The sequence below is a fragment of the Mesocricetus auratus genome, unplaced genomic scaffold (genome assembly GCF_017639785.1).
Source record: "Mesocricetus auratus isolate SY011 unplaced genomic scaffold, BCM_Maur_2.0 Super-Scaffold_100022, whole genome shotgun sequence".
NCBI classification, from domain to species: domain Eukaryota; kingdom Metazoa; phylum Chordata; class Mammalia; order Rodentia; family Cricetidae; genus Mesocricetus; species Mesocricetus auratus.
In genome coordinates, this window is record NW_024429203.1 from 33,256,373 (window position 1) to 33,282,951 (window position 26,579).

General features: G+C 46.7%; 1 pseudogene; it reads left to right on the forward strand.

Moving 5' to 3' along the window:
* The first annotated feature begins 1,180 nt into the window (after window positions 1–1,180).
* The window catches only part of LOC101839723, a 38,501-nt pseudogene continuing 13,102 nt past the window's right edge, over window positions 1,181–26,579 (forward strand).

Genomic DNA, 26,579 nt, shown 5'->3' on the forward strand with positions numbered 1-26,579 from the left:
GGACCTGGGATTGACATGTGAAGCAACCTTGTTTCTAATTTAAATTTAAATTTAAAAATAAAAATAAATTTAAAAAAAAGAAAGTGGAGGCAGGAGGGTCAGGAGTTCAAGGTCATCTTCAGCTAGTTTCATGAGACTTTGTCTCAATCTCCCCTCCCCCACAAAAAAATAAGAACAGCAAAACTCCACCCAATAGAAACATACCAGTGCAATACAGCATCAGGTGTACGGGAAGTGCTCAATCTAAAACCAATCTCCATTTCCTTATTCACATCCATTTACTCCAAGCTTAGTGAGTAACTGCCACCAGAGTCATTCCACCACCGGGGGATGGGGGCAGGGAAACTGCCAGAGAACTAAGTCAGCTCTGCACACACTGGAGCAATCAAGAAACCAGGCCCAGCTCACTCTTAAACGGATCGGAGGCCCTGCAATTGCTGCAACAACTCATAGCAAAAAGTTCGCCAGCTGGGGAAGCAGGGAGGCGGGAGAGAGATTTTCCAAGAATGCCTTTCATGTGGACCCAGAGCTGTCATTTTCCCAGCAATTCTGTGAACCAGGGCCTGGGGGCAATTTCCCAAAGCACAGTTGCTGTGCATGTGGCTAGCTTTAGAAAGCACATAACTGAGAGGCAGGGGCATGACCACGGCCAGGAGGGCAGGCCCTGGCAAGCCTGGCTCTTCAGTTCATGGCCCAGCAGGGTAGGATTGGCCCCAAGGACAGCTCACTGTCAGGTGTGGAGCTGCTGGGCTGGCACTAATTCGCAGCAAACCTGTGGCCTAGACTACAAGCAGCGGTGATGCTGTCACTCACTAAGTCAGCATGGACTCCAACAGTGGATCCACAGCTGCAGTTTGGATGGAAGAGCATTGAGACAGAAGCAGGAGGAGCTGGAATCAAAGTCTCATGAGCTCGTGACTCTGAGCCAGTCTCCTGACCTCTCTGGGCCTCGGTTTACCTTTATGTAACCTTTTAGGTAACATAATAGATGCTCTGTGTGTGTGTGTGTGTGTGTGTGTGTTTACCTGTCTGTACCTGGTGCTCAATCAATGTTGATATAGCCCTTCCATATTCACTAGATAGCACTGGTCATATGGTGACACAGTTCCTGTCCTCAGAAAGTGGACTGTGTGGGCAGGAAGACAGATACTAGTCAGTGAGTCACACGAGAAAGCGCAAAATGACAATGACAGACTCAACCACAGAACGAAATGAGACTCTGCAGCAGAGGAACTCATTTAATGAGGCAGACCTCCCTGAGCATAGCACAGTTGAGCTAAAAGCTCAGAAGTGTTGTGGGTTCACTTGGCAGATAAACGAGGACAACCGCCTGGGCTTCAGAAACAGCTCGTGCAAAGGCTCTGTGGCAAGACAGAACTTGGCAGCCAGAGTTAGAAAGAGGATCAGTGGGTCTGGATGATGGAATCAAGTAACATGTGGCAAGAGGAGCGCCTAGAAAGGAGTTGAGTTAAAACTGTGTGCTGGGTTATACAGGCCAAACCAATTATATATGCCTCCAGCCTCAAGGAGCTTATGATTCACCCCAACAGGATAACTAGTGAGTTTCCTGTTAATATTCTTGGGTGTGTCAAGTTTATTATTGCATCTTGGACCATGGCCTATATGAAATTAAGACGGTGTCAAACTTGTCCAGTTGGAATTTTTACAAACCACCCACCTCTCAACGTATACACAGTCCAGCTGCAAGGAATTGAGAGCATCCGAAAAGCAGCTTCCAGGGAGGTTCAGGAAGCCCAGGGGAGATTGAACCCAAGCTGCCTCTTTCCTGCCACATCCCTGTGAATCACATCCATTTGCCTCTGACTGCACAAGTGGTTTGCATTAGGGGGACCATGGTCTTGTCTTTTCTGCCTTTATTCTTTCCAGATGAGGCTAGACCAGCAGGCCTAGCAGGATGGAGGAATGGGGTGACTGATCGGCAGCCAATCCAAGGAGCCTTGGAGGGGTCAGGGGGGGAGCGTCCAGCCTCAGGCTGAGAGAGGAGGACACCCCCTCCCACCCAAGCCCATTCCTGTACATCTTGGTTCTGTCTGGGTGTGGCAGCTTGGTGACCTCACGATAGTGACTAGAGAAGAAACAATGACAGTATTTCTTTAGTACTGAGCAATCACCACGTTAGGAGAATCTAAGTCCACACACACTCGTCGATAATCCCGAGTGGACTCCGTTTAGCCGGGGCGCCCCATTGTAGAAGGTGGGAAGAACTTAATCTTGGTGGGTCTGGTGCTGTTCTACCCTGGATTGTGCTGAACTCCAGGGTTGTGAGGAAATTAGGTTTTGGACTGACTGCTTACCCAGCTTACTCATGCTTCTCACTGGGCCTGGGAGATGACTCAGTGGATAAGAGAACTTGCTGTGCAAGCATGAAGACCCAAGTCCCCAGCAAAATCCCCTAAAAAGCCAGGGTATGGCTGCACATGCCTGCAACTCCAGGACCGCAAAGACAGAGACAGAAAGATATCTGGGGCTTGCTTACTGCCAACCTAGAGATCCTGTCTCAAGGGAATAAGGTGGAGGAGAGTGCTAGCGCAGGACACCTGATGTCCCCCACCCACACATGCATAGGCATGCACACGCACGCGCATACACAGGCACACACACACACACACACACACACAGAGCAATGTTATATACTGCATAGTCATGCACACACACGCACCGGCGCACGGGCGCGAGCGCGCGCGCGCGCACACACACACACACACACACACACACACACACACACACAGGAAGCAATGTTGTATACTGTAAAGATGATTCCCTCCACCCAGCAGCAGCAGCAGCAGTATAGCTCCCTTTCTCAGTCCAGTGGCTTGTCTTTCTGGGGCCCTGAGGACACAGGGGCCACACCCAAACCATTCTTGATCACATAGGACCCAAAGGAAGCACTTTCAAGCTGTACCAAAGGTGTTTGGATACAGTTTGGATAAGTTCCTGCCACTGGCCTAGAGTCCATAGCCCCTAGTCTCCTTCCCAGGATCGTTCCCCTCTGGGGAACTGAGAGTCCCACCCACACTTGCCCTCAGGCCTCAATCAGTAAGTACCTGTCTGCAGAACCTCGCACTCAAGACTCCAGAGCCACAATGCTGCCTGTCCTCAGAGCTCTGCTGTGTCATTCCGCCGCTCAAGTTCAAGGGAATAGTCTTGGGGCTGGTAGAATCAGGGAAGGGTGGCCACTGAGGCTAGGGCAGAGGAAATGTTAGAGGGAACTAAAGTGTCAGACGTATCATCACCCTTAACTGAGGACTCTGCACAAGGCTGGTGGCAGTGTTAGCACCAGAGGCGCGGGACTGCAGTGCGGGACCAGCTCCATGCAGTACCCTGCTAAGCTCAAAGAGAACTGCAAGGTCTTGTGTGTCAAAGGAGACACTACTGCAAATCCTCAAAGTAACTGTATCACAGTCAACCGGCCCAGCCAAGCATGGTGCACTGGACACCCCAGGCACTCGGTCAGCTGCTAATGCCAGGAGTAAGAGAGGTCCTGTTATTTCTGTTTACACAGTGGGACTTCCATGGTGATTTACTTCATTCTCTCTTGCTGCACCTTAGAGGCTTGCAATCACCCCAGGGCCTTTGCACATGCTATTCCTTGTGCTCAGAGGATGTATAGTTATCCATAGAGCTTCCAACAGTTAATCATTCGCCATCTGATCAGTCAACCGTTCCATGACCAACCTACTTTAGAATGTTTCCCACACCTCCTTCCCCATTTTCTCCAAAACATTTATGGCTACTCATCCTATTTATCATTTACTGTCTCTCTTCCTCCTAGCTCCTTCAGGGAAAGGATATGATCCTCTCCATTTGTCATGAAAGAAAAGGAGGCAGGGAGAAAGGGAGTGGAACTATTGGAAAGTATAGCCTTGTTGAATGGAGTGTGTCATGTAGAGGTGGACTTTGCCACTGCCCACTTCCTGTTGCCTTCCAGTTAAGATGTAGCCAGCACCGTGTCTGCCTGCCCGCCACCATGCTCCCCAACATGATGATAATGGAGTAAACCTCTGAATCTATAAGCTGCCACCTCAGTTAAATGTTTTCCTTTGTAACAGTTGCCAAAGACAGCCCAAAAGCACAGAAAGGTTATGTGTCTTAGCCAAGAACACACAGCTGTTCAGTAGAAGAGGCCAATCTCTTCTTGTTTGATGTTTGTTGTTTGTTGTTTTGAGACAGAGTCTTGCTAAACAGCTCTGGCTGGCCTGGAACTTAACACATTGCCTCAAACTCAGGACAGTGCTCTTGCCTCAGCCTCCCAAGTGCTCAAGTGTGCACTGTTATGTCTAACTCCTGGTTTTCCATACCTTTATTTCTTCCATGTGTGTGCATGCCATGGCATACATGCGGAGGTCAGAGGACGACTTTCAGGAGTCCGTTCTCTCCTTCCATTGTGTGCCTTCTGGGGCTAGAACTCGGGTCCTCAGCCTTGCCGTGGGCTTCCACATGATTCCAGCACCCCTCGTCCCCTGCTTTCCTTTCACTGTGGGATTCCCTTCTCCCTTCCCAGCACGACTCCTAGACTTCTCCAGGAAAACTTGTGGGAACTCTGTGTTGACAGCTACCCTTCCTGTAAACCATAAGTTCACACAGTTCCTGCCCCATCAAAGTTTTGAATACAGCATGTTTCACATAAGGTTGTTTCTGTGTGAGAAGACATGTGTACCAAGTACAAGCTGGAGGTTGGGGCTTGTGCCTGTAACTCCAGCACTCAGTCGGTAGACATGGGAAGATGAGGAGTTTGAGGTCAGCTTGAGCTACAGAGTATGACCCAGTCCCGGAGAGGATGCCAGGGTAGACCCTCTGTCGGGATGTGTAAGGGCAGGCCTAATATGGAGGTTGACAGCTCCCACTCCGCACCCTTGGGTTCACAGGAGGTACCTGGCTCGCCTTCCTGGAAGGAAGAGTGACACGAACGGAGAATGAGATGTCGAGCCCATTCCCAGTGCACATTCGCTGCCATTAACAGTTGGAAAATAGATTTTCCCAAGTGTGTCGCCTTTTCATCTTGGCCCTCACCACATGACAGGGTTCTGCTGAATCCAGACACTCCACCCAGAGCCCAGAGAGGCGGAAGCCTCAGAAGGTGATGAGCCCAGGGCACTGGAGCACCCTGCAGGGGCGAGCACGAGGGGGCCTCTAGCTTGGATTTTATGTGAGGAGCTGATATATGCAGGGAAAGTGACTCCCGCCTGCTGGGGAGTGACCACAGCCAAGCCCTGGAGGCTTCCGCTGCTCTTTCTTGTGAGGGTCCTCTTCAGGCACCAGGACTCTGCACTTGATGGCAGCGCAGGGACAAAGGTGGGGTGTAGGGATCTGTGCTGAGAGTGGGTGCGGAAGGATGGCCCTGGAGCTGCATTTTGGGTTTGGATGCTGGGGAGAGGGCAGCATTTCCTTGAAGTTCAGAGCCAACCCCAGCACCTCCGCATGCTCACACAAGGCTGTCCTCCCACCCCAGCACAGAAGGCTGTCCTCCCTCTGCTCTGATGCAGAGAGTAGTCAGTGGACTAGGGTCACAGGGGTTAGAGGGATACAGCCTGGTTCCTCACTGAATTGCCATGGGCAGAACCTTCAAGCACCATCTTTCCAACTCTGTCTATAAACATGGCTTTCCACACAGGAAATGCCAGCTTGTGAGAGTTTCCCAGCCATATGACTGGCAAGGGATGGTCCGAGGAATTGTCCACAGGTCCCTCAGAGGAGGCAGGGAGACCCAGGGAAATCAGAAACAATATACAGATCCAGGCCTCTAGGGGACACTGGCCAGGGTGAGACTCAAGAGGGCAGGCAGGACTGGCCCCTGGGAGCTGCCAGAGTCCTGCTCAGCCCTGGCCTAGACTGGAAACCAGTCCTGTTAAAGCATTACACAACCGTCCCGTTAAATGCATTAACCCAGAAGGTCAAGCTAACTCATTCCAGCCTCTATGGGGCTCTGGTTGGAGGCAACAAGAGAAGGCAGGCGCCTGAGTTCCGGGGCCTTGTGTCCATGTTGATTTAATTAACTCTGCGTTCCTGCTTCCCCTGGGCATGGCTTCCCAGGCCCCACCCCTGGCTGCTGCCTGTTGTCCCCAGAGAAGCCAGGCAAACAAAAGAGGCTCTGGGGTATAGTTTAGGGTGACAAGAAAACTGGTACAAAGCAGCCGGGTTAAGTAGCCGGGGCCTGCGGAGGAAATACTGAGACCAAGGTTGGAAGTACCGTGTTAGGTTCAGGTCCAAAGGCCCAGGCCAGTCTGAAAGTGAAGAAACAGCCTAGCAGGTCTATGGGATGAGACAAGGTGGCTAGTTCAGTCAGTGCAGAAAGGATGCAAAGGAGTCATCAATGAGAGTCATCAGCCAAGGGGGGGGGTGTTGTCAGTTATGGAAAGGGGACAGGGAAAGCCCCCAGCAGGACTGAATTGTACCAGTGCATTAGGACTGGAGAACACAAGGAAAAGACCTAGAATGAATAAAAACAAAATACATATGATGGGAGGTTGGGAAGGCACAATAGCTTGGTTCAATGTGGTTCCTGGATCAACAACTTTGCTACTACCAGGGAACTTCTCAGAAACTCAGATTGACAGAGCTGGGGAGATGACTCAATGGGTAGACTCTGATATGCAGGTGTAAGACCTGAGTTTGAATCCACCAAACCTATGAAAAAGCCAAGCCTAGTGATAGCACAAATCAGTAATCCCAGTGCTCTTGTGGTGGGAATGGACAAAGATACAGAATCCCTGGAAGCTTGTGGGCCAACTAGCATGGAATACACAGCAGTGAACAGCAGGAAAAGAGACCAGACCTGCCTGTTTGTTTAATTATAATTATTGTGTGTGATGTACGTGTGAGTGCAGGCATACATGTGTCGCTGCACACATGTGCAAATCAGAAGACAGCTTTCAGGGGTTCTTTCCTTCCACCATGGGGTCTGGGGATCAATCTCAGGCTGTCAGGTTTGTGTGACAAGTGCCTCTACCTTCTATGCCACTCTTGCCAGCCTGACCCTGACCTTAAAGTGGGAGCTGAGGGCTGATACCCAAGACTCCTCTAATGTCCACACACACGCCATGGGAAGCACAGGCCCTGGGATACACAGGCTTGAACACACACACACACACATACACACAAAGAAATGCAGATTATTAGGACTGGGGAGCTCAGTACCACGTAGGGGAAGAAAAGTGTGGAATCATGGTTCATGCTTGTAATTTCAGTTCTGGGGAGACAGAGATAAGTGGATCCCTGGGGCTTATTGGCTAGCCAGCCTAGCTTATCAGGGAGACCCCTAGGCCAATGAGAGATCATGTCTAAGAAAATAAGGTGGATGCTGCCTCCTGATGAGGAGTGACAGCCAAAGTTATCCTCTGGCTTCCACACACATGTGCATACATAGCACCTACACAAACATGCACACACACATGCACACAGAATATTAAGCCCCACTTTAGACTTCAGACCAACTATCGGATTACCTGAAAATGTTTTAAGAGTCTCAGGCCTCACCCCACTTCCTCTCTGAAGTTCACCAAGGCCTTAGAGAGCTCAGTGTGCCTTACATTTGACAAGAGTTATGCCTGACCTCTCATGCCCTGGCATTCTTTGGTTTGAGAGGAGACAGGACTGCCCCCTAGGGCCAGTAGCAAATAGATGCAGACGATAGGAGGAAATGGGCCACACAGTTCCAGACAAGTGCTTTCCTCAGCATTGATGAATCCAGCCTGTTCCCAGAAAAATGTCGTCCATAAAAATAATGGTCTCATCAAGGCTGCAACATGCTCAACCTAGATGGCGTGCAGAAAGCAGATTGCAAAGGCGAAAAGAGACAAACAGCCTGACAGGCACCATTCATATTCCACAGGAGACAGCTGGAGCCCCTAGACGCATGCAGGCTCCCAGCACTCTGCAATGCAGGATGATTTAGGAAGTGGTTGGCGGCGGCAGCAGGCAAATAAAACCTGCAGAAACCCTTCTGGGAAGACAGCACTGCTGAGACAGGAGGCAAGACCTATGAACCTGTGACTTCTCCACACAACTGTCCAGCATAACTTGGGTCTCTGTCCAGGGAGAGACATGATGAATTCACTGATGAATGGCAGGAGGAGGACTTCCCTCAGGGAGCCCAAAGACTGACTAAGAACCACGTTTACCCTCCTGATAGGTGATTCCTTCAGACTGCCTGTCTTATTCCATCTCATCAGAACCGCTGAGAAAACGAAGGGATGCCTTGCTCCACGCGAGGCTCCAGCTAGAATCTTACGTGTAAGTTTGTTCATTTAACCCTTTCACAAGTCTAAGACGTAGGTCTCACTGCTATAGATATTAACAACGCAATTGTTTATTAAATGTCATAAGCATTGAAGGAGACCCACGTACAGTGGGGCTTCCTCCTGGACCCCGGCACAAACCACACCCAAACACTTGTTTTCACAGAGAGATCCTTAGAAGAAAAGTTAAAGTGGCTGCTTTCTGACTTAGGCAGAAACCAGCAGCAGATGACCCTGCAGGAGTCATCCGTAAGAGGAGAAGAAAGGGAGGTCTGTGTGAGAATGGGCTAGGACACTGATAAAGGAGAGAGGGGATGAGGGGGAGGGGGGAGGGGACAAGGGAAAGGGGCAGGGATATTTCTCCCAGAGTGACAAAGGACTGCCTCTGGATAGAGAGGAGACAGACGTGGCACATGAGAACAGTGGCTTATAAAGGTTAAGTGGGAAACCCCGTGTTAGGATGAGGTATTTAATTTTAATTGGGCATGTTAACTAGGTGAACCAAAGGGGGTTTCTGACTGCTGGACTTTGGTAGTCAGTCTCAGGAGGAAGAAGGGCCAAATAAAAATAAGCCTTGCTGACTATCTTTAGGGATATAATCTAAATGGCTTTTAGCAAGGCAGAGGGAATGGACAGAGACAGACAGACAGACAGACAGACAGACAGACAGACAGAGACAAAGAGAGACAGAGACAGAGAGAGGCAGAGAGAGATGCTAGGGATGAAACCTGTGGTTTCTATCATGCTAGACAAGTACTTTGTCACTGAGCTCCACTCCAGGCTACAGACTATACATCTTTAAAAATTACATTTATTTATTTATTTCATGAGGGGAGTAGCCAGAGGACACTTTGGAGAGGTCAATTTCCTCCTTCTACCATGTGAGTCCCAGGTCAAACTTAGGTCAACGGACTTGGCAGCAAGCGCCTTTACTTGCAGTCATCTCACTGGCCACAATTATACATGCTTAGCAAGGATCTTCCAGGATTTGGCCTGAAAGACATACCTGGTCCTAAGTGTGTCCTATTCTTTTGTGTAAGGATGTGGGGGTGCTCCAGTGGGAATGGGCTTCAGATTTCCCCTGGGAAACAGGATGTTAGGACCCCCAATGGAGGCAATCAAGTTTGGAGGAGTGTGAGAGAGAACGAGAAACAGAAAAGTGTGCATTTGTTAATGTTGAAGTTTGGGAAATGTCATCCCACATCAAGAATATTCTGAATGGCAAGTGACATCATCACTATTTATCAAGGTGAGATCCCGAGTGGTTACTTCATTTGCAAAATGAGAATAGCAGTTCACCCTTGATACCAGGGCTGGAAATATTGAATATAATACTAAGTTAAATACAGTGCCAATATCTACTGGACACTCAACACAGTTGATATATCAATGTCTTAGTTACTTTTCTGTTGCTGTGATAACACACCATGACCAAGGCTACTCATAGAAGAGAGCATTTAATGGGTGCTTACAGTTTTAGAGGGTGAATCAATAGTTACCGAGGCAGGAAGTGTGATAGCAGGCAAGCAGGCATGATACTAGAAAAGTAGTTGAGAGCTTATATCTGCTCCATAAGCACAAGGCAGAGGAGTGTGGGCTACATAGATGGGAAATGGAGCAGAGCGAGCTTTGAAAACTGCCAAGCTCAGCCCCAGTGACACATTTCCTCCAAAGAAGCCACACCTTCTGATCCTTCCTAAACAGTTCCACCAACCAAAGACCAAGCATTCAAACATATGACCATGGGGGCCATTTGCATTCAAACCAATGAGACACATCTCTGATTTCAAGAATATTAAATGGTTTCTTCACTCAACAGGGATAGGTGTTCCAATGCCAAAGGTGTTTGAGTTTCTTTCCAGTGAGGTATCTCAGAACATACATACATGCATTTATGGTTCTAGAGATGGAAACCAAGGCCTGGTACATGTTATACACCCCCTAGGCCACTCAGAAATTGTGTGTGTGTGTGTGTATGTGTGTGTGTGTGTGTGTTGCATGTACCTGTTTGTGTGGATGGGTGGGCACTTGTGTGATTTGTGTGCTTATACCAGAGGTCCATATCAGGTACTCTCCATCTTATTTTTTTGAGACAGGGTCTCTCACTGATTCAGCTAGACTGGCTAGCCAATGAGCTCTAGGAGTCTGCCTATCTTTACCTTCTCAACTTTCAGCATTGGAGTTACAGACATGCAATGCTGCAAGTGGCTTCTTTGTGGGTGCAGGAACTACAAAACTAAGCCCTTTTGTATATATGATTGGCACTCTGGACTGAGCCAACTCCCTGGACCAGCTCAGAGTTTCCAATCTCTGGTGTACTTTTCAGAGTCAGTCTTTCCCTATGAAATACACAGTGGGATATCTTTTCCATGGGTTATCTTGAAAGTTTGTGGAGTACTGTTTTCAAAGTGTTATTCAAACCCAGTACTCTGGTTTTATAGATGAGTAAACTGAAGGCTGGAAAGAGATGGAGACTTCCAGAAGGTCCTCACCAACTTAAGTGGCAGTGACTAGGACACTGGACAGACAGTCCCGTCTACTGAGCCACACGCTTCCTACTTAGCAATGGCACCTGACAGTATCTATCATGTTTTCAATATGTTTGAATATAAAAGGACACCCACAGACTTATGTGTGTGAACACTTAGTCCTCAGCTGGTGGTGCTGATTTGAAAATGTATGAAGCCTCTAGGAGACATTGCCTTCTACAGGAAGTGGGTCACTAAGGGGTGGGTCTTCATGTTTATAGCCTGGCACTTCCTGTCTACTCTGCAGAGTTAGATCAAATTCAATATGACCACCTCCTTCACGCCTAGGGGTCAATGCCTTTCCAGCCATGATGGACTATATCCCTTCTTAAAATGTGAGGCCAAAGAAACCCTGGTCACAGCAACAAGCAACTAAAAAGGTTACAAACACCTCCTGAGTCTGGATGCATGCCTCACAGGAGCCCCAAGAAACCCCAGTGGAAGGGATTCCCCGCCCCCTGCTGTGTTTTCTAATGCTATGAAGTGTGCCACTCTGGTGGACAGTGTGTATGGCTATAAGGGGACAAGTCAGCTTAGGAAGGTCCAAAAGACTTAGGCAAGCAGGTGTCCCCATAATGTGGGGGTGGAAACTGCAGAGTTCACCTCCTGAGGCAGTCCGACCAACCGCCACCCAGACTTCAGACTTCCAGCCACTTTCTCCGCCAGTTCTCCAGCAGACACTGGGGAAGTCCCAGAGCTCCAGGTCATGTAAAGAGCCATGTGGAAGGGAACTGCTGAGCACAGGCCCACAGACCACACTGAAAGTCCACAGGGAAGCGTTTTCATCAGAGCAGTTAATTTGATGACTGCTGTGTTTTAAGAATGGATTGTGTTTCACTGCTTAAGGTGCATCACCAGGAGGCATTCCTAGGCAATTCATCATCAACTTTTCAATCTATGAGTGATGGCTGTGGCCTGTTCTCACAGACCACTGACTCAAGCCTTTCCCTCTAAGGCATACATAACTGACAATGTTTATTCACACATGCTTGGCTCACTCCCGAGTGTATAGGTTCCCCCAAACAGGCAAATATTTTAAAGAACAATAACACTGGGAAGTGTGTGGGAAAATCCAACAGCTAGCTTTTGTGTTACTGGTGAGGGATAAATGGGTAAATTGATATAAACCCAACAGAGAACAATCTGACAGTCGGATGAATTGGGACTTTTTTTTTGAGGCAGGGTCTCACACTGTAGCCTAAGCTGGTCATCAACTGGCAATCCTCCTGCCTCAATCTCCCAAGTGCTGAAATTACAGGCAGAAGCCACCATGGTTTACAGAACACTGCACTTCAATTGTGTTCCCGGGAAGCCTGAAATTCCACCTGTTGGGACATTCTTAGGAAAAGCTCACTGTGCAAAAACAAACACATTCAAGTGTTTGTCCCTGAAGGGCTTCAGTGACTATGCAAAAGTAGAAATCACTCAGGTATCCAATAGGAAAGTGGCAAAACGAAACGTGTCATAATCATAAGGAATTAAAGCTATGTGTGGGCCTGAGGGTGGCGCTTGCATCTAGCAAGCGTGAAAGCTATGTTCAGGCTCCAACCCCAAAACCCAAATGTGTCATTATAGAGAGACTTCAAAAACATACCGCTAGGGCTAGCAAGCTTGCTCAGCAGGGGGAAAAAGGCACTTGCCTGCAAAGCCTGATGACCTGAGTTCAATGCCCAGAGTCCACATGGTGGAAGGAGAGAGCTGTCTCTGTAAAGTTGTCCTCTGCCATCTACATGTACTCTGTAGTATGCATATGTGCACTGTGATTTGCAAGTGCATGTGTGTGGTGCATACACATACACACGCTAAATAAATGCAAAAAACCCACCACTTTTAATGTACTGTTGAAAGCCTGGCCTGATGGCTACAACTTGGTGTTCTGTGGTAGAGTGCTTGCCTAAGATGCACAAAACCCTAGGTTCAATCTCCACTACTATTACAATACATACATAGCTATATGGTACCATATAATATATGCAGTATATTACATATATATGTATATATATACATAATATATATTAGACTAGTCTGGTCTCAAGCTCACTGTATACTTGGAGATGACTTTGGACTTCTGGTCCTCCTGCCTCAGTTTCTCAAGTGCTAGGATTATAAGTGTGTGCTACCACACTTGTTTTATTTGCTTGTATTTTTATTTGTTTGTTTTAGTTTATTTGATGTTAAGGATAGAGCTTAGGGATTCATCCATGCTAGGCAAGCACTCAACCAACTGAGTTATGTTGCAGCTAGGACACGCATGTAATGACAAAAGGCAGCTGAGATGCACAGCAGCCTGTGGGCTTTCCTCCCCACTGCCTTCTGGTTTCCCAGCGCCACTGGGTTTCCCCATCACCGTTTATCTGCCCTGCTCAGTAGCAGTGTGACCAGAACTGTGATCAACACTGAGTACCGCACCTGAGAGGCTGCAGGCCACTTCCCGGCTTCCCTAAGGAAATCCAGTTCATGTGCCCTGACATCTGAGAGGGACTTAAAAGGATGGGACAATTTTATAATAAGCTTTGGGGGGAGGGGAATGTGTTCCCAGGCTGAAACACACTTTTGGAATTAGTCGTTTATCCCCTTCATAGTAGAGCTCTGTCTGCAAGTCCATAAAACTGTGGAGCACACAGAGTCATTTTAACCAAACACCCAAGGTAAACGTATGCAAATAATAAAAAAGCACAATTAAATTAGGAAGCCCAGCAGATGGATCCTATTAGTGTCATCAAGACTTTAATCCAACCTACTGTGGCTTCTGTAGCATCAGGGCCTTCTAGGGCCTTTCTGCCAGGTGGCTAATGAGGTAAGGCAGATTGACTGGCTGTGGGGGAGGGGAAGCAACCCTAGAGGGCCAAGGGACCTGTGTTCAAGATGTAAAGCTTTGTGTGCCCTCGAACAAGTCACTTGACTGTCTATGCCTCATCACCCCTTCCTGTAAAATCTGCACCCCAGTTCCTAAAACTTCAACAGGAGCCCTAGTTTCCTTCCCATCTTAGCCCTATACCATCTGGGTTTTTTGTTTTGGTTTGGTTTGGTTTTTGCTTTTTTTTTTAGACAGGGTTTCTCTGTATTGTTTGGGAAGCTGTCCTGGAACTTACTCTGTAGACCAGGCTGGCCTCAAACTCACAGAGATCCACCTCCCGAGTGCTGGTATTAAAGGCATGTGCCACCAACGCCCGGCTGCATATGGGTTTTTATTATCATCATCTTTCCGGCCCTTTTGAGCAAGTTGCTGGGTCCTGTTCTCTTCATATGGAATACCACTTTGACTGCTGCAGCGACTTGTTCCTGGGACAAGAGGAGCCTCAGACTTGAGGCTAAGCCTGCCCTTTGCCTGCACAGCTGCCTGGAATCTGGACCTCTCTCCATCTCCCCCCTCTTCCCCAGTATCAGGAATGAAAGAATGTACCATTCTTTGTTTGTGTCCCCTCTGCTTTGGTGCTCACTTACTGAGGAACCCAGAAAACCCCACAGTGTAGAGAATCCTGGTTATTCCCCGCCCAGCCACCCAGGCAGTCATCACACAGACACAGAAAGAAACGGTGGATTTCCTCGAAGTCCCTCAGCGACTGATGACTGGGCTGAAATGTGAGTCCTGATGATCTGACACCAATTCAACAACAGGAGTGAGGGACTCAGAAGATTTTTGTAGTGCAGACTTGAAACTCACTGCACCTCCTCAGCATCTCGTGTTTAGAATGGAGATGATAATCATCACATAGAATTATCATGTGCAGTGAACAGAAAAACATACATAAGCCTCACACAGTTTGGAGCTTAAACTAGTAAGGACCCAAGAGGAGTCTAGATGGAGATGGAGAGGATGTTGCTGCCCTGAACTAAGGAGGACCTGATACTCACATAAGACACCAAGCAAGGTAGGAATCAGAACCACCTGGGTCTCACAAACAAACCTCCCTGAGTGTGGTGGCTTACTCCTGTAATCTCAGATAGCTGAGGCAGGAGGATTGCCATATGTTTCAGACCAGCCTGAGCTAACAACAGGAAGCACTGAGGTTTCCCTCATTGGACCTTTCGGTTGTCTAGAATAAAAGGATGGGGTCACGGTGGGTGGGGTGGGGTGCCGTGGCATCTGCATGTAATCCCAGCATTTGGAAGGATAAGGAGTTCCTCAAGAAGGTCAACCTCAACTATGTAATAAGTTGGACTGCATGAGACCCTGTCTCGAAATTCCAGCAAGTAAGTAAATACCTCAAAGAAAGCTGAGTTTTGAAGAACCTGGAATCACTAAAGATCAAAAAGGCTGAAAGTGGATGGAATCAAAGGGTGCCGTGGAGAGGGCGCCCACTGTCCAGCAGCACAGCTTCCATGCTAAGAACTACAGATACTTGACCCAGGACCCAGTCAGCTGTGGCTGGAAGGGACAAGTCCTGTGCTATATGTGTGTCACATATGTATGTCACAGCTGCTCAAAGGGATGTGAGCAGAGGCAGCTTCACTTAGAAAGGGTTGGGAGTGTGGGTCAGACAATATGGTGGTATTTACAGAAACCATCTAACAAGCTGTGCTGGTAGAATTGGAGACAGGGAAGAGGCCTGGCTAAGAGTGGACCAGAGTCCTGCGGCCAGGAACTAACATTAAAGCACGTCTGCCTCTTGAAGCTGTGTCATCTAAGTTGTCATTTTGCTTCTTTGGGCTTCTTTTATTTTTACTTTATGGGTATGGGCGTTTTGCCTGTATGTATGTCTATATACCATGCACATGCCTGGTGTCTGCAGAGGCCAGAAAGGGCATTGGGTCCCCCTACAACTGGAGTTATAGACAGTTCTGAGCTGCTGTGTGGGTTCTGGGAATAAGATCCTGGTCCTCTGGAAGAGCAGACAGTGCTCTTAACTGTGGAGCTGTCTCTCAAGCTTGCTTCTTTGATCCATCTGTAGGCTGAAGATGTTGCCACCCAACATGGAGGGTGATATAAGAATTAAATGAAGCCCACATGAGGCCTGGGATATGGCTGGTAAGCAGCCACAGTTTCTTTTCTCTTGTTTACCTGTTTCTTGTTCTTCTTGTCTGCTCTGCTAACTTGTGCATAGCACTAAAATTCATACAATGTCATTGTGTAGGTGGTCTCGTGGAGACAAAAGGCCCAGAATAAAAGCAAAATGCCCACATGATCTAGCCATGATTACTTGAAGCCTGCCTGACCCCATGATTTGTGATGTCTTATACAAACATTTAGAGCTTCACTCCTAATGACCCTGGTGCCCTACCCAAAGGAACAATCTCAAGAAAGACAATTGTTCTGTAAAGAATATGGCCTAAGAAGATAGTGAGATGCCTGAACAAACTGCCCACCAGCTCCCCACTTAACATTTATAAAAAACAAATTCCACTCCCTTATATCTGCAGGACCCTTCTGGGAACCGACCCAGTGTTTCAATAAATAAGTCCTCTCTCCTGCCCTTGGTAAATTCTTTTAACCACCTATATGCAGACACCTTTTCACTCATCCATTTTTTGTCCTTCAACTGCCCAATTCCCCTCCTATGAGGGACCTGTTTGCATGGTAATTTGGTGACCTATAGAAGGACTCTCTCCTTGCCTCTCTTGTCCTCTCTTCATTCTGGTGATTGTGGTCAGCAGAGTGACCCATGAATAACAATGTCTCTAGCTGGGAGTGCACTCCACTGAGACCCAAAGGCCCCTGGCTGTGACTCCAGACCACAGTCATCCATCAGGGTACAAATGATGGCATTTTCCTCTGGTCCAACAGGGGAAACCCTTACCTTCTATTTGCAACTGAACATCTCTGACTAGGGCAACTCCTTGGTGATGCCTCAAGGCATCAGGAAAGGACATCTTGACCTGTCCGTCACTGTAGGCACCTATTCTTCTTTCTGGGGATCCTCTCTCAATTCCAGGCTCATGCAGAGTGAAACCACACATATTATGAGGATTTATCCCCATCGCCCCCCCGTCCCCCGCCCTGCATAGGGAGGAAGCAGATTCTGTGAGGTCAGCATCTGCACCTACCTGACTAAACCTTTTTCCCTCTCAATACACGGGGCTACAGCACAGCACACCTGTATTGGGCATTTGCATGCCTGCCCTTCTCAATCAGTCTGTTTAGTCAGAGAGACTTACAGGTCTCCAGGCTTTTTCTTCTCTAGGACAAACGTCTCTCCCTTCCTCTCATCACCGATGTACTCTGAGTTCAGTTTTGTGTTTCCTTTTGAGGTCCAGTCTGGCCAGATGCAACGATGGAGGAGACAGTGAGGGAGAGACTCACTGGGACTACATGAACACCTGTGTCCCAGAAGGAAGGAAAAGGGCTCTTATCAAACCAGCTAACTATAATGAGTTACGAGAGACAGAAAGAGACTCTCTGAAAACTCTGCTCTTTTTCAGTCCAGCCTTACTAAACCATGTGCAAATATACCACTAGTCTGGACTCTGAGATAGAGCCAAACTATGCTGGCTGCACATTTTTCAAACCAGTCCTCTCCATCTGTTAGACAAAGGCATCAAAAATTAGAGCAGGGATCCCCAAACTCCTTCCCTCACTTTATTAGATGTGGTTTTCAAGGTCTTTAATTATCAAGATGAAAGCCAAATTGACAAAGACAAAAAGGACACCCATTAGGCTCAAATACATGGCCCTCACAGTTGTCCAGCCTTTGCCTATCTTGATAAAGACTAGAGCTCCATCTAGAGGCTTCCTTTCTCAGTCTAAATAAGACAATGGCCTTAGCATGAAAGATCCTCTCTGGCTACTCTTGTGGCCAGCCAGGACATTTAAGTCAGGAGTGCCTAAAGACACCAGGCTATAAGCCCCCACGGGATCAGGTCCAAACTGAAAATGAAGAGCCACCAGAAGTACAATTGTCCACTTCTTGTAAGTAGACCACCCACTATCCAAGGATCTCCTTGTCCGTTCAAACCTAAGGATGGACAGATGCCATTAACTTTGTTCCTGGATCATGAAGAACCTGATGAGGAAAGATGTTTTTTATGTTTTGGTGATTGATGGAGTATAGGTGTCTTGTAGGTTCACACATTCTCTAGCTTTATGCATGAACCTTGGGTGGATCTAGATGTGTCAGGGACCAAGATTATGCTCCTTATCAACAGGAAGCAACTTTTCCTGTCCAGACCACCCTTTCTGGGTTGTCATTCCTCTTTTATCATCCAGTCTTTGAGCCTCCTGATGACACTGATGGTGTTACATCCTCCTCTTAACCTATATGAGAGGCAGATACATTCTCACTCATTCCTTTCTGGTCTTTCAGCTTCCCAGTTTCCCCTGGGTAGGGACATAATAGCCACACTCCAAAGCCATCTATGATATTTTGCAATTCCAGAGGTCTTTAAGATATTCCCAACATACAACCCCTGGTCCTGCAAAGGCTTGGGACTACTGACATCCCCCCACCAAAAAAACCACCTCCCTATGGTCTCTATTAGCTATACCTTTATTAGACAACAAGTTCACACACACACAGTTTGGGACATCTCATTTCCAAATGCTCACTCACAGCCACTCCTGTCACAACAACCCTTAAGAACCCTAAAAAAGAAGCCTGACTATATCAGACACCAACCAGCTCCCAAATCATGACACAGAGACTTATTATTAGTTTTGAATGCTTGGCCTAGCTTAGGTACATTTCTGGCTAGTTCTTTTAACTTAAGCTGATTCTCTTTATCTGTGTTTTGCCTCAGAGCTTATTACCCTTCTGTATGTCTTACTTTCACTGCTTCTCTATGTCTACCTGGCTTCTTGCCCCGGGGTGTGTCCCTCAATCTCTCCTTCCTTTCTCTCGTTCCTCCTCCTTGTCTCAAGGCTAGATTTCTCCTCCTATTTATTCTCTCTCCCTGCCAGCTCTGCCTATCTTTTCTTTTCCTAGTTATTGGCCATTCAGATTTTTATTAGACCAATCAGGTGCCTTAGGCAGCCAAGGTGAAAGAAATGTAACACATAATTAAACAAATGTAACACATCTTTGTCTAGTTAAAATAATATTCCACAAGCCAGGCAGTGGTGGTGTACACATTTAATCCCAGCACTTGGGAGGCAGAGGCAGGTAGATCTCTGAGTTCAAAAACAGCCTGGTCTGCAAGAGGTAGTTCCAGGACAGACTCCAAAGCTACACAGGAAAACCCTGCCTCGAAAAACCAAAAATAAATAATATTCTACAACACCCTACTTCCATCCCATAAACCTTGAACCTCAGGCTTAGATGTTCTCTCATTAAATTCCATTGAGTAGTCATTACATCAGAGTGGCAAAGTACCTGAGAGCCATGAATAAGCATTTTTACTCCATAGTCCCTGTAGTTTTGTGGCCTTTTGCAACAAATTTCCTCCTATACCTCCTAGTTCACCATCTTAGGTCTTTAAGGATTCTTCTTCCTTTGACATTCTTCCCCACTATGACCTCTCAGTTCCTATGTTCTTCAAATGGCAGGAGCCGTTCATCCAAATGACTCAATATCTCATCTGGGCTGTCTTGCCTCAGGGCTTCCAGGATAGCCTCTACTTCTGTAGGTAGGTCATAACCAAAGACTTAGCCTCTTTTATATTTCCCCCTGAGATAAGACTTTCTGTAAATAGATGATTTATTAATCTATAGCCCAGGCAAGCCCACTTGAAATCAAAATACTGCTCCAAATCTTCAAAAGCTGGCCTTATGTGGTTATGGTTTTTTATTTTCAAGAATCCAAATCTCCCTATAAAAAGGTTTAGCTTCTGAGGCTTATACTAACCCTGGATACAGCAAGCATTTCTAGAACTTTATTTGTTTACTTATTTATTTATCTATTCACTTATTTATCAATTTTTATGTTGAGACAGGGTCTCACTCCAGCCTGGGTTGGCTTAGAATCCGTGATGATCCCCTAGCTCCAGTCTCCCAGTGCTGTGAGAACAGGTGTGAGCCACCACACCTACCTAAGAATCTCATCTTAACTGAGAGAATTATAGCCATTATATAGCAGCCAAGGACCTTCCTGGGTATGGCTTGCTTTTGAGAAACTGGAGTGCCCCAACTTGACCTTGTAGCTAATCTCCACTGTGAGGCTATAATGGGGCCAGAAAAGAGTCATTAGATAAGATCCTTGAGGTGATACAGCCCTAGATGCCCTAAAACAGCACCCAGCTTTGCACCAGCGTCAGCTTCCCTTCATCTGTACTGACTTGAACAAAGGGAAAGTAGCACTGCAGGCTTTAATGGATAGTGTAAGGCCTCCCCCCAACTGCTTATCTTTCCAATCCACCAGATCTGGTGGCATGGGTTGGCTCCTCTGCCTTGGGGAACTGGCAATTGTGGTTCTTCTCCTTGGCCTCCAAATTAACCCTGGGACACAGTTTAATGGCTTACATGCCCCACCAAGTCCTTGAGACTCTCAACTCTGGGAGCCTTCTATTGGACCTTGTATAGCAGAATAAAAAAAGAATCTCACTCTTTCCCTACAAACTATAAAACTTACTATAAAACCTTATCAGCCTCTAAACCCTGCCAGATCCTACTCTTTGCAACCTTCTTGTGTGGAGACAATTGACCTCACCCACAGTGCCAGATCAAATCTAACAGATTCACCAGTCCCCAACCTGAGGCTACCTGGTTTATAGATGGTAGCAGTCTTATGGTACTAGGATATTTGGGTTAGTGGTGTGCACTAATTAGTCTTACAGAGATCCTACAATGCAGGTCTCATCCAGTGAATTCCATTTCAACTCCAAAGGTCAAACTAATGACCAACACCAGGGATCTGCAGCTTAGGGGCAGAAATGAGATTTATCATTTGTACAGGTGCAGCCTATGCTTTCCTTGTGACGAATGTCCATGCAGGTGAGAAGGGACTCCTCATTATAATAATACCCCTAATGAAACATGACCCTGAGCCAGGCATAGTGGCACCCACATTTAATCCCAGTGCTTGGGAGCCAGACACAGGTGGTACACTGAGTTCAAAACCAGCTTGATCTACATAGTTAAGTTCTAGGACAGCTTGAACTACATAGTGAAACCCTGTCTCAAAACAAAACAAAAATGACCCTGAGATTTGGGTCCTACCAGAAGTTATCTGGCTTCCAACCAAGGTAGCCATTATATATTTCAAGGCCCATCCAAAAGACCACCCCAGTATTTCTCAGGGGAACAACCATGAAAGACAATAGTCTAAGCAAGCCACTCTGCTTCTGCTTGGCTGCCTTAGTTCCTTGTTCCACACTCCCACATCCACAGTCTATCTCTCAGGAAACTTAATAGACTTTAGACTGGAGCTTTGGGCTGCAGAGATGGCTCAGTGATTAAGAACATTGACTGTTCTTCCAGAGGACCCAGGTTTGGTTCCCAGTACCCATTTGATATCTCACAAGTATCTGTAACTCCAGTTCCAGGGGATCTGATGCCATTTTCTGGCCTCTGTAGGCAGTGTATGCACGTGGTACACAGATACACATGCAAGCATTCATGTAATAAAAATTATTCATACTTATATATCAGGACTTCAGAGCCTCTCCAGAGGGATGGATGGTTGCAAATCCCAGGGATCCCTGGCTAATCATAATATAAGATACTAAGCAATTTTCTTCCAACCACACTTCTGGGGCCAAAACCCTACAAACTCTAATTTCTAGTTTCTTCAGGGCTTTGATGAGGAAGAGATGTAAAACTTTGTCAAAAATCTTTCCTTTGTCTATTGATTTGATCACGTGGTTTGTGTCCTCAAGTCTATTTACATGTTCTATTACATTTTTGTGTTACATTGACCCAACTTGGCCTCCCTGGGTTGAAACTAAGATGATCATGGTACATGATCCTCTCCATGGGTTATTGAATTTAGTTTGCAAGTATTTTGTTGGAAAAAATAATCTCTAGTCCTCAGGGAATTGATCTATAGTTTTTGTTTGTTTATTTGTTTGGACCTTACCTGGTTGTGGTGTTGGAATATTGGCTTTGTAGAATGAGTTTGGTACTGTTCTTTTCCGGGCTATTTTATGGAAGAATTTGGGGGGTATTGGCATCAGCTCTTTTTGTTACCACTTAAAACAACAGGGAGCTGCTTGTCTGTCTACCCAACTGTGAGGCCAGAATGACTGGTCAGTGAGATAAAACCAACTATCTTCCTCAACTCTTACAAAAGAGTTCCCATCCCTCTCAACTGAGTGACCCCCTTTCTGGGAACTCACCAACTGCCTCTTTGCTGTGCCTTTCAACAAATTCTGCCTTATTATTCCCTTGGCAAATTCATTTTACAGACACATGTCACTATTTTGCATAGCAGGGGAAGTGGTCAGACCACACAGCAGAATCTTCAAGGAGAACATCAGTGCCCTTATCCAAAAGGTCCATTGGGAGCATACTATGCCTGAAACAGAGAGGAGCACATCTGTGTCTTTCCACAATGCCAGAATTTATTGAGTAACAATAAATTCACAAGGCTTATCAGTTTCAATCGCATCCATTTTTCATATAATCTCTCTTACCTTGGTAACTTAGCTGAGACAAATGCTGATTATTTTATTCCAGTTATTCAAAAGATGTATTTATATTGACTTTCTGTGTATGAGTGTTTGCCTACATGTTGTATGTATACTACATGTGTGCCTGGTGCCTGCAAAGTCCAGAAGACATCAGATCTCCTGAAACTAGAGTTACAGATGGTTATGAGCCACCATGTGGGTGCTGGGAACTAAACCTCAGCAAGTGCTCTGAACCACTAAGCCACATCTCCAGTTTTCTTCACTCAAACCTTAATTAATGCTATAAATTGTACCACACAGCACACAGTAACAATATCTGTATGCATGATATAGAATGATCACCAATTAAAGATGCAGCAGGGTCCAGGAGGCTTGAGGAGTTGATAGTTGGTATTGATGAGACAACAGGCAAGACCAGTGACTGGAGGGAGCTGCTGGGGTCAGAGAGCAAAGATGTCCCAGCTGTGAGACAAAGACCAAAGCTAGATGGAACTAGGTTCTGAGAGCAGGAAACCGGTCTGAAGTGAGAGACAGGGTACAGATCCAGACAGGTGAACAGACGGACTGGCAGAAAGTCAGGGAGGCCACATCAACAGTAGGGAAATCAAAGCTCCGAGAACAGTTGGGGTTAGGGTCCCTGATGCACACACCACAGGTATCCAATGATTGGTTGGTATGGTGACAGTGTTAAGTGTCTGTCACTTTCTGGGGCCCAAGTGAGTGAGTTCACTCTTTCCTTGGCTAGGACTGGGTCCCCTGATACGATCTTAATATACCCATGTGCCCCTATAGTTTTAACCACCCCAATGCATTTATAGGGTGGCTCCTTTTCTATTCACAGGAGTAAGTATATATTCTCCATGGATAGTGCAGTTTCTGGGTTTACCACAAGGCTACAGTCATTCTTTTCCTCCAAATGGAGCCAAAAGCTGACTGTAAAATGGAGTCAGTCTCCTAGGGCAAGGCACAGTCTGGAAAAACAATCAGAGTAGCTTAGAATAGGGCGTAGCCTGGTCTCAACAGCCCTGCCTTGTACAAAGCAGCCCTTTGATTGTTTGAAGACGGTATTGGAAGCCACTGTCTATGAATGCAGGCCCCATCGGACTCTGTCATTGTCATTTTGCCTCTCCCCCAGCACCTTTCAATTAGGGCCAAAACGCCATATATCATACCACATGTAAACACAAACGGGTCAACAGGGGCCCATGACAGGAGACTGTTTCTCATGTTTTCACCCACTGTGCCTTTCTTTCATTCCTTCCTCTCCCTCCTGCCTTGTCTGCCCCTGATGCCTATTACACTGAGTTCAGTAGATTCTGCCTCAGACTTCTGGATGTCCCTCACATCTCTACCGCTCCCATCTCTGCAGGGTGCTTAGACTCAGCTCCAACCTCTGGTGTTCTCCCCCTTTTCTTCCTGCCTCTGGAACTTTCCAGCCCCACACAGTATAGTGGTGATTATTCAGACATTGCCTATACCAGTTGCACAAATAACAACGCACTTTTCAAAGGTTTGTTTTTAAATAACCATAAGCTCTCGAGAAGTAACAAGATGTGGAGAGGTGAGGGTGGGGCTTGTGCCAGCATCTGGAGAAAAGCTAGGGACAGGGCAGGAGGCAGGACAGAGAGATCAGGGAACCCAGCATCTGGAGAAAAGCTAGGGACAGGGCAGGAGGCAGGACAGAAATCAGGGAACCCAGCATCTGGAGAAAAGCTAGGGACAGGGCAGGAGGCAGGACAGAGATCAGGGAACCCAGCATCTGGAGAAAAGCTAGGGACAGGGCAGGAGGCAGGACAGAGAGATCAGGGAACCCAGCATCTGGGAAAATCTAGGGACAGAGCAGGAGGCAGGACAGAGATCAGGGAACCCAGCAGGATGCTCCACCAGAGGAAAAGAACACATTCTGTCCACATTTGGTCTTTCCTCTGCCAGCCTTTATGAGATGCTTCCAACATCACCCCAGCCAAAAATGGCCCTATCTTCCTCTAGCCCTCCCCTTTTTATATGGTTCACAATACTCACCCATGACAGGAAGCCAACAAGTATGTGAATAAATAAATCCTGTTTCTGGGAGTAAATTAACTTTTTAATCAAATTATTTTATCTTCAAACATAACCACAATGAGGACAAAACTGCCTCCCATCTGTTGAATTTTAATTCTTCTTACTGAGAGTGTCAAACCAGTCAGTAAATGAACTGGGTTCTTGAAACCCCTGATAAGCTTTTAAGAAGGCATGAACTTACAAATAACAGTCTCAGAAGGCTTTAATTGCCATGATATGAAAAGTCACTTGGCCTCTTTTAAAAGTAGGATAATGAATCTGGCCACCTGCCTAGCTCACTGAGGCCCTGGGCATTAATTAATAAAGTGGTGGTGAGGTGCTAGGAGAGGAGACGAAAGCTCTTTAAAGGCAAACTCTTGATACAGTTGTAACCGAAGATGCCATTATATCTAGACTGCCTCTGGTGACCGATTTAACACGCGGTATGGTTTTGAATTAATTGACTTCTATAGCCTCTCAGTTGCCTAGGAATTGTAGACTAGGTATGGTTTTTGCCTTCCTTCCTTCCTTCCTCCCTCCCTCCCTCCCTCCCTTCCTTCTTTCCTTCCTTCCTTCCTTCCTTCCTTTCTTTCTTTCCTTCTAGTTAACCTGAGACTCACAGAGACCTCTCTCAGCCTCCTGTGCCGGGATTAAAAGCTTGCACCTTTTCTTATTTTATTTTAGTGTGTGTGTGTGTGTGTGTGTGTGCATAATGTATCACTTGTGTCCAGATTCCCACAGAGGCCAAAAGAGGACATCGAAACTCTTGGAACTGGAGTTATAGATGCTTGTGAGCCACCCAGCTTAGGCGCTGAGAACTGAACTTAGGTCCTTAGCAAGAACAGTATCTGTTCTTGACCATGAAGCCACATCTCCAGCCCTATTTTCTTCTTTCAATAAGAGACAATGACCAGATGCCCCGACATCTCTTTAACCCTGGCTCTCTCACTTGTGTGTGAGTGCTTGGTCATCTGTTCTTATGGTTTTTTTCAGTTGAAAGCCATAGTTCTCAGAGCTGATAGGCAGAGTTTTGCCGGGGGGGGGGAGGTTTCAAGATAGAGTTTCTCTGTGGCTTTGGAGGCTGTCCTGGAACTAGCTCTTGTAGATCAAACTGGTCTCGAAGTCACAGAGCCCTGACTGCCTCTGTCTCCCGAATGCTGGGATTAAAGGCTGCTCATAGGCAGAGTTTTAGTAACATGTCAAACACCATTCTCAGATCTCCGAAGTGCATTTAGATGGAGCAGTACTGGACTCACTCAGTTTGGTTCCAGAAAGCGAAACTGGGACAGGTGAGAGCCAGATGAACACAGCTTCAGGTCCAAGTGAAAGAAAACTTCTACATAAACTGCCATCCACTAGAGTAGGTCCCATCTGGAGGTGATGAGCAACTAGTTAGCAGAACCTGTGTGGGTCAGAGCTACTGGTTTGTACTCATCTGACTCTCCTCTAATCAACTGAAACAGAAATGAATGGTAATAGTGGTGTTGTTGGAGATTTTAGGGCAAAAGCCAGGGCTGTGACAACTCTAACAGGCTAGGCTCTGCCCCTAGCCCCTAATGTGCCAATTAAAGGCACTGGTAATGTACAAAAGCAGACAGACAGACACACATATTGATTGGTGATTGATGATTGATTGATTGGTTGGTTGGTTGGTTGTGCCTCATGGGTAAGAGCAACAGATAAAGGGTACAGTTCCCCCGGGTCCACCTTCAGGGTACTGGCATGAGCATTGATTTTTAGTAGAGAAAGAATTGGAGCAAGAAGAAGAGGTTTTTACATAATCAGTTCTGGGCTAGGTGTGCTGTTGATCATTGTCTCAGCTTTGGGCCTTCAAGGGGTCTGCAGAGGTCCTCGTTGATTGTAGGGACAACCTGGCTCTAGGGGGATGTTGTTTCTGTTCCAGTGTCTGGCCTCACCCCCATGGATAACTGCTCTCACCTGAGACTGCTGTTCTTCCTGGAATGCAAAGTGAATGCAGATTTAGGTCAACAACTTGTCTCTGTGTCTTCAACCTGGAGGGGGTTGGAGGTAGGTTTGGTAGACCAATCAAACAGAGGTCTAAGCTAATGTAAAGCCTACAGGTACAGAATAAGGACAGATGTCAGGCTTTCATTTACTTTGTGGACTTGGGTGAGGAGTCTATGCTTTTTAGCAAAAGTGATGTGATGGCTATTCTTGGTTGTCAACTTGACCATATCTAGAGTTAACTAAAATAAGTGGCTGGGAACATCTGAGAAGGATGGTTTGGTTGGTTGGTTGGTTGGTTTGTTTTGTTTTGTTTTGTTTTGTTTTGCTAAACTAAATCATTTTAAGT